The sequence below is a fragment of the Atractosteus spatula genome, chromosome 1 (genome assembly GCF_055471065.1).
Source record: "Atractosteus spatula isolate fAtrSpa1 chromosome 1, fAtrSpa1.hap1, whole genome shotgun sequence".
In the NCBI taxonomy this organism is placed as follows: domain Eukaryota; kingdom Metazoa; phylum Chordata; class Actinopteri; order Semionotiformes; family Lepisosteidae; genus Atractosteus; species Atractosteus spatula.
This window is the reverse complement of record NC_142706.1, coordinates 71,598,600-71,607,895: the sequence shown is the minus strand read 5'-3', so window position 1 is coordinate 71,607,895 and position 9,296 is coordinate 71,598,600.

Below are 9,296 nucleotides of genomic sequence, written 5' to 3'. Positions count from 1 at the left end.
GGGGAGAGCATAATGTAGGAGGGGGAGGCAAACTGTGTCTCTGTGGGAGTCTCATGCATGTATTTTGAGAGTTTCAGTTCAGGGATTAAAATTCTGTGCGATTGCTCTGCACCTTCCTTTCTGAGTTAAAAGCTGATAACTCCTAATGCACATCAGAATGTGTGCTGGGCCCATTCCTGCGGTTTTCAGGGCTACAAAGAAGAGTGTTTATTCATCCACCAAAGACCACCTCTGTGAGCTGCAGAGACCCTGCAAGGTCTCTCATCGTAGTCGTGAAAAGATAAAGCGACTTGCTCAGCCCCGAGGCATGATGGATGCAGGATGTCCTGTGAATCCTGTCAGGTCGTCCACGGGAGGAAATCGGGCTATCGTGTGGCTTCTCTTCCTTTCAGAACTTGCATGACAGGCCCATTTGGTGACACACACCACACTTCCCGTGTGGCCTAATTAAGTGCACAGTGCTTCCTATGATCTTGTCCTATCTGACCCACGTGTTGCTTCGGTGAAATCCTCTGCGTTTGGCAAGTTGTGATTAATATTGCATGGATTTTCTCTAAGGAACTTCATGTAGTGGCTCTTCTCTCTTTCTGGCATCTCAGTCTTGTAGCTCGGGGACTGGGAGTCAGGAAATCGTAAAGAATGAACATTTCGAAATAATAAAAGCAGCAGGAAAATCCGTTTTCAAAAGACTTGAAAACCTCATCACACAGAAGGTTCTTATGTGAGAAGGCGAGCCTTAATTGGTGGATAAGCTGTTAAGATGTGACTTAATTCATGATAGCCTTTTGTGAATGAAACCCTTTTTGGTTACCGGCTTCCAAAGTGTAAAGATCTTTCCACCCATTTATCTGTTTAACATAGCACTGTATTTTTAAAAGGTTTTAAAAAGCCTTTTAATATTGAGCCATGCTTCACTGTGGTGTTGAAGTCCATTGTACAAAAAGAATAAAATGTTCAAGGTACAAAAAGAAAAGACCATAGTGGAATTACATCCCAGTTGCATCCTATATGATGAAATAATTTAGAAAATGCTTACAACCTCTGTAAAAATTGCCCAAAGTATTAAATACATTTTTGTTTAAAACAAAGAAAAGAAGTTTTGTTTTCTACAAGTGATTAGTGAGCAAATCATGTTCCATTTTTACTTCAATCCATTTGAGAATACATACTTCAATTGAATTGCGAATGAGACCTTGTCCCCTTTGAAGGAGTTGTTGTTTATAGAATTCATGATTTGCACATTAACTAACAGCTTTTGAGAAACTGCAGAGAACGTCAGTTAAAAGATGGCGCCAAGGTGCAATAGACATTGTGCTGACTTGCAACGTGGAAGTCAAAGTGAAAGAGAGCCTTAATAGCATGAGAGCTCCTTCAGTGAGAATGCGGACTGCTACGGAGTGTTACAGACCCAGAGAAGTGTTCCTCGGCTGTAATTCTATAGGCAAAGGAGTAAAAGGCTGGCTGGAGTTTGACTAGCTATATAGGTACTGTACTGTATATACAGTAGCTGCTGTATATGAATGTAATTGGTCATGTGGGCTAGGAGGTAGTTTGGGAAAGGTGATTTTAGTCTAATGTACATTATTGTATGTGTTCTGTTTAGTAGCAGTTAAAATTCGGCCTGTCCTGTTTCGTACTAGATTGAGCCCGCCGTTGCAGTGGGATGGGATTCCAGGAAGTACAGAACTGCAGTATTCCAGACAGGTAGAAATAAACCACAGATTGTATCGTGCCTTCAGAGGGGTTTGACTGTAGAGGTTGTGACAAGGGCAGACAAAACAATGGAAACACCAAGTAATATATGAATATTTATCAACGGATAAGGAGTTGGGCCACCCTTTTCACTAAGAACAGCTTCAGTTCTTCTTGGAATAATATTATAGAAGTTTTGAAACGTTTCTAGTGAGATACTGGACCATTCTTAAAGAAAGAAAGCCTCCAGTTCTTCGAGAGATGATGGAAGTGGAAATCTGTTTCACAATGTATTTTCTAGAACTTTCCTTACAGGTTCAACGATGTTTAGATCTGGTGATTTGGGAGGCCACGGAAGGTGTTTGACTTCATTCTGATGTTCATTAAATTACTTCTGAATCCATTTAGCAGTGTGTATGGGGGCCGAATCGATTTGGAATATGAGTACATTCTGAGGAAACTGTTTGCACGTTAGGGTGCACCTGGTCCCCTAAAACAGCTTCATATTTCTTGGTCATAATTCTGCCATGCAGATTAATTATCAGACCAAATGACTTCCTCAAGATGGTTCCCCGTCCTATAACAGCTCCACCACCCTGTTTAATGGCTGGAAACATGCAAGTTGGGTTGAAGGCTTGCCTATGCTTTTTCCAAACATAAACTTACACAGATGTAGGAAAAAGCGTAAAAGACAACTCACCCGATCATCTTACTTTCACCACCACTCAGAAGTTCAGGGTTTGTGCTCATTACACCAGGTTAAGTGGTTTCCAGATGGGAGCCCTACTATAAATATTAGCTTTGTAAAGTTAAAGTACAACATACAGTACAGATTTTGTTGAGACTGGGTTATGGAGGTGTACAGGAGTTTCAGTTTTGTTGTAATTTTTGAGGGCTTTGCTTTGTGGATTTTAGCAGACTTTCAGCCACTGTTCCTCAGTCCTGATGCTGTTTTCCCTTGTTTGGAGTCTGCTGTGAGGATTTCCACACTGTTCCCTTGAGATATTCATGAACCTTGCATTTTCTTTGATGATGTACCAGCATCAGGGCACCAACTGTTTGACCTCTTTCAAAATCTTTAAAAACGCACATATATAAGTGTTAATTTTAAGATGTCTTTTATAGCAGAAATATACTGGTAACTAGCATTGAAGTTAATATTACATCTGTACATCTGATACCTTTTTAATTGCACTTTAACATGAGTCCTTTCTTGTTACGTGTTTATCATTATTTTGTCTCCCCGATTGTAGATACTGAAAGTTTTCAAACCTAGTGGTAAGTTCCAGTAGTAGTTATCTGTGTTATTTTTGCCAGCAGCTATATCACCCTGCAACTCACAACTGGCAGCCCACTGAAGCTCAGCTGGTGTGAGCCTGGTCAGTACCTGGATGTGAGTCCTCCTGGGAAAAACTAAGGTTGTTATTGGAAGAGGTGTTAGTGGGGCCAGCAGGGGGCGCTCACCCTGCAGTCCATGTGGGTCCTAATACCCCAGTATAGTGATGGGGACACTATACTGTAAACAGGCGCCGTCCTTCGTATAATAATAATAATCCCCATCTATGCATTGGCTTCATTACTCTGTTCTCCTCCCCACTGAGAACTGGTGTGTGGGGAGCGTTCTGGCGCACTATGGCTACCGTCACATCATCCAGGTGGGGCTGCACATTGGTGGTGGTGGAGGGGAATCCCCATTACCTGTAAAGCGCTTTGAGTGGAGTGTCCAGAAAAGCGCTATATAAGTGTAAGCAATTATTATTATTTTATAACAACTCTTTAATCTTGTTTTACTAGCAGGCAAATATATATGGAACTTGGTTCAATAAGTACAGGTTCCTGTCTGGAAAAAATTGAAGTATTTTAAAGATAAATGAGAGATTTAAGGTTTAGTTCACACCAGCTTTCCCCATCTAAGCTCGGGGAGCTTCTGTCATATTCTGGATTGTTCCCCCGAGATGAAAGCCATTATTCCTTTATGTTTGGAAGTTTCTGTTGCAAATCATCGATTGGTTTGAAATTGAAATTTGAGGAGGGCCTATCATTTCAAATTTTGAACCCCTTGTGGCCTTAGTTCAATACTAGTTCAATTTACAAGTCAAGATATTTTTATGCTCTTGAGCTGTTTTCCCATGTCTGAAATGCAACACCACTCCACAGTCCTTCATTAATGGGGGACTCTGAGAAGAGCTCTTGAGATAAGGGTTGTGGGGTGGGGCTTTTTCTTTCTCTCTTTCCTTGTCTGGGAAACCTCTTCAGGGAATGGCTGAGCCACATTATATGAAAACAATAGAATAGCACAATTTGTTGTAATTTCCTCCGACATCACAGATAGATATACAGTAGTAGCTTCAGTTTCCTGTGTGATTTCTCTTCAGCAGCTCTGCCCCCAGGTATTAAAAACCACTCAGAAAGTTAAGAACTGACATACAACATTTGGAATGTGTTAATGTGTTAATAATGCTCCAGGAAGCTGCAGTCTTAACAGTGAAACCCATGCCATTGCTTTGTTAGCAGGATTGTTCCCAATTAAAATACAGAAAACTGTAAAAATGTTGTGCTGGTATATATTGATATGAACAGTAACATAAACACATTCCCATAACCTAGTTCATATAATGAAACATTAAAAGTACAGTAGCTGATTATCTTTAAATACATGAGCCCTTGAACTTTAAGTAATTTAAATGTACAGTAATTATAATAATAATTGTTTACACTTATATAGCGCTTTTCTGGACACTCCACTCAAAGTGCTTTACAGGTAATGGGGACTCCCCTCCACCACCACCAATGTACATACAGTTGTGCCATTATAAGATACATGTCCTTACCCTAGACACAGGCGATAATTCTAAACGAGCTGGACAGAAAGGTACGAACATAAAGTTTACAAACAGGAGAAGGCCATTCGACCCTTCTGTCCCAGTTGGTACTTAGTAGCTAATCGATCCAAGGATCTCATCCTGACGTTTCTTGAAACAAACCAATGTATCAGCTTCACCATCAACTTTGATCCAGACTCCCGTAACCCTCTGGGTGAAGACTTGCCTCCTGTTCTCAATTTTAAATGCTCTTCCAGGCAGTTTCCACTTGTGTCCTCTGGTTCGTGTTCCACTGTTGACGAAGTCTGCTGGGTTGACTTTAGCAGCACCTTTGAGGATTTTGAATATAGCCTTCCCTTGCCCGGCACAGGTTTGCTAAAGCTTGAAGTCGCTCATAGATGGCTTCCGTAATAAGTACTAGCCTTCCCACCTGCAGGCAATCACACCTGCACACTTGTAATAAAACGCTTGGCTCGTCCTACAGTTCTTGCCTTTCTCCGAATCTCCTGGACAGCGTCTGTCCACCCGAATGTCTCCTCCAGTCTCGTTTTCACAGCACCTTGCACAGTTTGCGCACCGATTTCAGTGCTCTCTAAAGTAGGGTCAGTTCTTTTGATTTTTAATCCTTGTGTTGTAATAATCTAATTTCATTATTTAATTACTGTCATGTTTTCTAATTAACATTATTGTATTTGTAGCTTTTAAGGAGACAAACCATTAACCATTTTGCGGTGAAACACAGACCATGGGAGGCTACTCCCCTGTATCCCATATCCCAGCTGTGGGGGTTTTCAGGCATGTAACCCCTGCAGTTGGCAGGAGAAGGCTTTACTTGCACCAGGTCTCCTCGTAGTCTGTTCTGTCCAAGAATAAATCCAAGACTAAAAAGGTTCTGTTCCTTAAGCCTGTCTGTAGGACATTCCCTTAAGTCCCAGAATGTATACTGTATAGTTGCTCATCACTGGACTGTTTCAAGAGCAGTAATGTTTTCTATAACATGGCAACCAAGTTTGTACACAATATTCAAACTCAACCCTTATTAGTGCGATATACAGTTTTAACGACGTGACATAATGTAACATCACTGCAGTGAGAGTTTACTTGATCGTTTCTTCTTCAACTACCATAAGTTGTAGCTGCTGAAACAGTCACAGGATGTTAAACAGAAATCCAATCGGATAGTGTGCTAGCTTTTCCTGTGTGGAACGCAGAAGCAGTCTGGTGAAGCTCTGAAATTCTCAGCTAAGCTGTGCAGTGTCCACTTACAGCAAATTGTTTTTAGCCACCAGGCAACTTCTCTCACAACGTCCTGTGTCTTCTCAAATGGCACACATGCACTTAATGGCCATGTCTAGCGTCCCTGTCAATGTTACACTCTTACTTGTAGTTCTCTGTCAAATCTCTTATTTTCCATGAGTGGAGCACTTATTCACATTCCATATTGTAAGGTAACTTATTCACCTCACTTATTGGAACGTAATGTATCAGAACACAGGGGCTCATTTGATGAGAGCTCACTCTGGGTACTGTGGCATTAAGCGGGCAGAAAGCATGTGACTCCTCCATGGAATGGACACCTGTTAATCGCAGGCCCGTCCTGTTATAAAGCACCCGTTGAATTTCAGGCTTTGGCTGAATGGTTTTTATTTTGTTTGTGCTTTTGAAGTAACAGACTTGAGGATGATCTTCTTTAGCTCATAGGGAACTCATAGTGTTAACTGCATGTCTCTTTCCATTTCTGGCTGTAGTTTTCTGCACACATTTCCAAAACCACCCTCCTTCCTGCCTATGAAACCTTTTGCACCCAATTATGCAGAGTACATTTGCCCTTAAAATCTATTTAGTTAAAGACACGATTTGGAAATGTATCCTATGCATTTAGATGTGGATGGATTTCTACTAGTAGGTTCTGTAGTGAAATAAATGAAGAGATTTTGGAGCCTTCTGCGACATGATTTTTTTTGGATGTTGGTTGCATTGTAGTGGGAGGCTGTTTCCAGTAATTGTGTCTCCCAGGCAACTGCACAGAACAGACTCACACTCACACCCATGTCCATGCCTTCTGGTGCTGCGTTCCAAAGGGTGTGTGGACTTTTCCCCTCAGAGTTCAATTTCCAGTCCTGTATAATATAACCACAGAAATATAAAAGCTCTCATCTTAAAAGCATGTTTGTATTCTTCCTTGAGTGCTATTGATTCAATTCAATACTGTAGGTCTTTCGGCTGCCCTCCCCCATTTTCATCTTCTACAGTTGAATACTAGCATGTGTGTACTATAGAGGGTGGCTGGGAGATACTGTACAGAGCTGCCAAAGCATTGTTAATCATGAAATATCAGTACTTGTTTGCAGAGAAACAGTTTGATATTTCATTTTTTCATTTACTGTAGCTTGTCACTTTGCGCTGGGTGTTGAATTCTTCAGTGGTGCGTTAAGACTTTCACCGCAACTCATTCCACACATTTTTATTTGAAGTCCTGGGTTTTTCCACGGACACTCTTTCTCAATATTGAGTAGTATGTAAGGTTAGTCAAATGCCTGGGACATAGCTTGTTTGAGTTTCTGAGTCTGACTTTGGATTCACAGAGGTGCCGTACTGGTTTTAGATCAGGCTGAGTAAATATGCTGGGTTCCATCCTCTCCCTTTGCAGCAGGGACTGCACGGCTGATGTCCAGTTCCTTGTATGAACGCTGGCTCCAAGCCTGGTTCCATGCTTCTTTTGTTTTTAGTTTGGGAACTCAGCTACTGTCATCCTGCAGTAAAGAGCTGAGAATTTGAGTAGAATACTACAATCGTTTTTTGTACACACATCTGTAATTTATTGAAAAATCTTATATCTGGGACTACTGACGTACTGCAGAGATGCTTGGTTGTGTCCATGTCTCTCTATTATAATAAAAATAATAGGAAGAAGAAGAAATAATAATAATTCCTTACACTTATATAGTGCTTTTCTGGACACTCCACTCAAAGCGCTTTACAGGTAATGGGGACCCCTCCACCACCACCAGTGTGCAGCCCCACCTTGATGCGACGGCAGCCATAGTGCGAAGTGAAGAGAATAGAGTGATGCGGTGTCTGGGAACACTGTGAAAGAAGATTCTGTCCTTCTGATGAGACTTGAAACCCAAGTTCTGACTACTACTAGATCCCATTCCACTTTTCAAAAGAGTAGGTGTTTTAATCCCAGTGTCCTGGCTAAATTCTACTCCAGGATAGCACCATCTGGCCTTAATAACGTTTCTCCTTAATACAGCTGGTAAAGTGAGTTCCCACATCTCTACCTCATCCACAGTGTAGTGCATGATGGCTCCAAGTCACCCAGGAAGCTTATTAGCGCCAGGGAGAAACAAATATTGATGGTGTTTATACAAGATAGTGTTGCATTAAACTAGACAATTATTGCATTTATATGAAATAATATTGTGTTTAAATCCAATAATTAATTATTATAATTGCTTACACTTATTTAACACTGGACACTTTACAGGTCATGGGGACTCACCTCCACCACCACCTATGTGCAGCCCCACCTGGACAATGCGATGGCAGCCATAGTGCGCTCACAGTACACTCGCTACACACCAGCTATCAATTGTGAGGAATAGTTAATTTGTGATCAATATTGCCTACTTTATTAATATCTTGCATTACATACTGTATGCAATAATATTATCCCATGCAAAGTAGCATTGACTTTAACAACAGAAGAATATTGTCGCACAAAAATTGTCTAAATTTTAGAAAGTAATTTTCTTGTTTAAATGTCATGCAAATGCAGTAATTTTCACATTTAAACGCAATACTATCTTGTATAAATGCAATAAATATTTTTGTTTGTGGCGCTAATAATCTTCCGTACTTTTCAGTGATATATGAAACGGGTACTCTCCTATATGTTAAACACTTTGAGATCCTTGGGGAAGAAAATCTCGTTATTAATGCAAGAAATGATGATTATTTCTTTCTGTAGTCAGTGGGAAATCTTCACTACTAGAATCCAACCACACACAGAACCCTGCTTGACAAAGATCTCAGGTGCACGAGTGCCACTGGGACATCTTAGAGATGGAGTCCGAGTTACACTCCTTACTGAATGCCTTACATTAGAGATTTTTAAACTGGCATGTCGACGAGAGACCTTGGGCTCCCCCAGAGAGGGTCCAGGCTAGGGAAAGGCTAGAAAGATTTCTATTTAGCAAATCGTGAGTAAAACCCACATTCTGATTGATAGTCCACATTATTTGCAATCCCTTAACGAAGCATACTGAGAACTTTTTTTTTCCAATGGTACTGTTTATGTAGCTGTTGTTCATTTCCACAGGACAATTAGTCCAGTTACTGTAGGTAGGCCTTTATCTGTGACTGGGATCTGTGATTCTTATCTGCTCAATTGACAGAAAATGGGACTCCTAATTGCTCGAGAATGCCTGTCTAGTACTATCTTTGTTTTAGTTGTAGAATGTTTATCGAGTGCTACTTTTCAAACTCTAGACTTTAATTGATAGGTTACCACAGATAAGGTTATGACCCGTGGAGTTGAGAAAGCAATTTATACTTTAGGGAATACACAGTGGACTTCAGATTTGCTTACACAGACTTTTTTTAGCAAATGCAGTTACAGTGAAATCATTTTATTTTATTTTGTGCCACTTTTGGTTAGCTTCATGAAATTGCTTTTTTCCGAGTCCTGTTACACCCAGGTGCCAAATGTAGTAGGAACGTTACGGGATACACAGAAATACAACCCAGTAATCAACAGCTTTAGGAAATTAATCTGGT